Raw genomic sequence first — 2996 nt, forward strand, 5'->3', positions numbered from 1 at the left:
TCAAAATCTTCTATGAAGAATTCGGAGGAGGAACCGCCTTGCAATGCCGAAGACAATATGCGCTCCGGACTCGTCGTCATTGAAGCCTGGTTCAGGGGCTACTGAGGGAGTCCTGGATTAGGGGGTGTCCGGATAGCCAAACTATCACCTTTGGCTGGACTCCTGGACTATGAAGATACAAGATTGAAGACTTCGTCCCATGTCCGGATGGGACTTTCCTTGGCGTGGAAGGCAAGCTTGGCGATACGGATATGTAGATCTCCTACTATTGTAACCGACTCTGTGTAACCCTAATCCTATCCGGTGCCTATATAAACCGGAGGGTTTTAGTCCGTAGGACGAACAACAATCATACCATAGGCTAGCTTCTAGGGTTTAGCCTCTCTGATCTCGTGGTAGATCTACTCTTGTACTACCCATATCATCAATATTAATCAAGCAGGAGTAGGGTATTACCTCCATCGAGAGGGCCCGAACCTGGGTAAAAACATCGTGTCCCTTGTCTCCTGTTACCATCCGCCTAGATGCACAGTTCGGGATCCCCTACCCGAGATCCGCCGGTTTTGACACCGACAGCCTCCCTCTAGGCCCAAATAATGGTGAAGTGTTATGTAGTCGACATTCACATAACACCACTAGAGGCTAGACAACATACATCTCATCAAAATATCGAACGAATACCAAATTCACATGACTACTAATAGCAAGACTTCTCACGTGTCCTCGGGAACAAACGTAACTACTCACAAAGCATATTCATGTTCATAATCAGAGGGGTAATAATATGCATAAAGGATCTGAACATATGATCTTCCACCAAATAAACCAACTAGCATCAACTACAAGGAGTAATCAACACTACTAGCAACCTACTAGTACCAATCCCGGACTTGGAGACAAGAATTGGGTACAAGAGATGAACTAGGTTTGGAGATGAGATGGTGCTGGTGAAGATGTTGATGGAGATTGCCCTCTCCCGATGAGAGGAGCGTTGGTGATGACGATGGTGATGATTTCCCCCTCCCGGAGGGAAGTGTCCCCGGCAGAACAGCTCTGTCAGAGCCCTAGATTGGTTCCGCCTCGTGGTGGCGGAGTTTCGTCCCGAAAGGTTGCTACTTATTTTTTTTCTCGATGAAAGACTTCATATAGGAGAAGATGGGCGTCGGAGAGTCACCAGGGGGCCCACGAGGTAGGGGGCGCGCCCTAGGGGGGCGCCCCCCACCCTCGTGAGCAGGGTGTGGGCCCCCTGTCCTTAATCTTTGGCGAGGATTTTTCTTTATTTATTATAAGATATTCCGTGGAGTTTCAGGACTTCTGGAGTTGCGCAGAATAGGTCTCTAATATTTGCTCGTTTTCCAGACCAGAATTCCAGCTGCCGGCATTCTCCCTCTTTATGTAAACCTTGTAAAATAAGAGAGAATAGCCATAAGTATTGTGACATAATGTGAAGTGACAGCCCAAAATGTAATAAATATCGATATAAAAGCATGATGCAAAATGGACGTATCACATATCCTTCCACTAAGGATAATTTCGACCGTTGTCTAGTGATCTACTCCTAGATCACTATTGTACTCCCTTGCCAAAATCAGTGTAGGGTATACAATAGATCTGGTTCACAGCATGGCATACTTTATAGAACCTATGGCCAAGGCATAGGGAATGACTTTCATTGTCTTTCTATCTTCTACCGTGGTCGGGCTTTGAGTCTTACTCAATTTCACACCTTGTAACACAAGCAAGAACTCTTTCTTTGACTGTTCCATTTTGAACTACTTCAAAATCTTGTCAAGGTATGTACTCATTGAAAAACTTATCAAGCGTCTTCATCTATCTCTATAGATCTTGATGCTAAATATGTAAGTAGCTTCACCGAGGTCTTACTTTGAAAAACTCCTTTCAAACACTCCTTTATGCTTTGCAGAGTAATTCTACTTTATTTCCAATCAACAAAATGTCATTCACATATACTTATCAGAAATCTTGTAGTGCTCCCACTCACTTTCTTGTAAATACAGGCTTCACCACAAGTCTGTATAAAACTATATGCTTTGATCAACTTATCAAAGCGTATATTCCAACTCCGAGATGCTTGCACCAGTCCATATATGGATCGCTGGAGCTTGCATATTTTGTTAGCACCTTTAGGATTGACAAAACCTTCTGGTTGCATCATATATAACTCTTCTTTAATAAATGCATTAAGGAATGCAGTTTTGTTTATCCATTTGCCAGATTTCATAAAATGCGGCAATTGCTAACATGATTCAGACAGACTTTAAGCATCGCTACGAGTGATAAAATCTCATCATAGTCGACACCTTGAACTTTGTCAAAACCATTTTCGACAAGTCTAGCTTTGTAGATAGTAACACTACTATCAGCGTCCATCTTCCTCTTGTAGATCCATTTATTCTCAATGGCTTGCCGATCATTGAGCAAGTCAATCAAAGTCCATACTTTGTTCTCATACATGGATCCCATCTCAGATTTCATGGCCTTAAACCATTTTGCGGAATCTGGGCTCATCATCGCTTCCTCATAGTTCGTAGGTTCGTCATGGTCAAGTAACATGACCTCCAGAACAGGATTACCGTACCACTCTGGTGCGGATCTCACTCTGGTTTACCTACGAGGTTTGGTAGTAACTTGATCTGAAGTTACATGATCATCATCATTAGCTACCTCACTAGTTGGTGTAGTAGTCACAGAAACAGATTTCTGTGATGAACTACTTTCCAATAAGGGAGCAGGTACAGTTACCTCATCAAGTTCTACTTTCCTCCCACTCACTTCTTTCGAGAGAAACTCCTTCTCTAGAAAGGATCCATTCTTAGCAACGAATTTCTTGCCTTTGGATCTGTGATAGAAGGTGTACCCAACAGTTTCCTTTGGGTATTCTATGAAGACATATTTCTCCGGTTTGGGTTTGAGCTTATCAGGATGAAACTTTTTCACATAAGCATCGCAACCCCAAACTTTAAGAAACGACAACT

The sequence above is a fragment of the Triticum aestivum genome, chromosome 7B (genome assembly GCF_018294505.1).
Source record: "Triticum aestivum cultivar Chinese Spring chromosome 7B, IWGSC CS RefSeq v2.1, whole genome shotgun sequence".
Lineage (NCBI taxonomy): Eukaryota > Viridiplantae > Streptophyta > Magnoliopsida > Poales > Poaceae > Triticum > Triticum aestivum.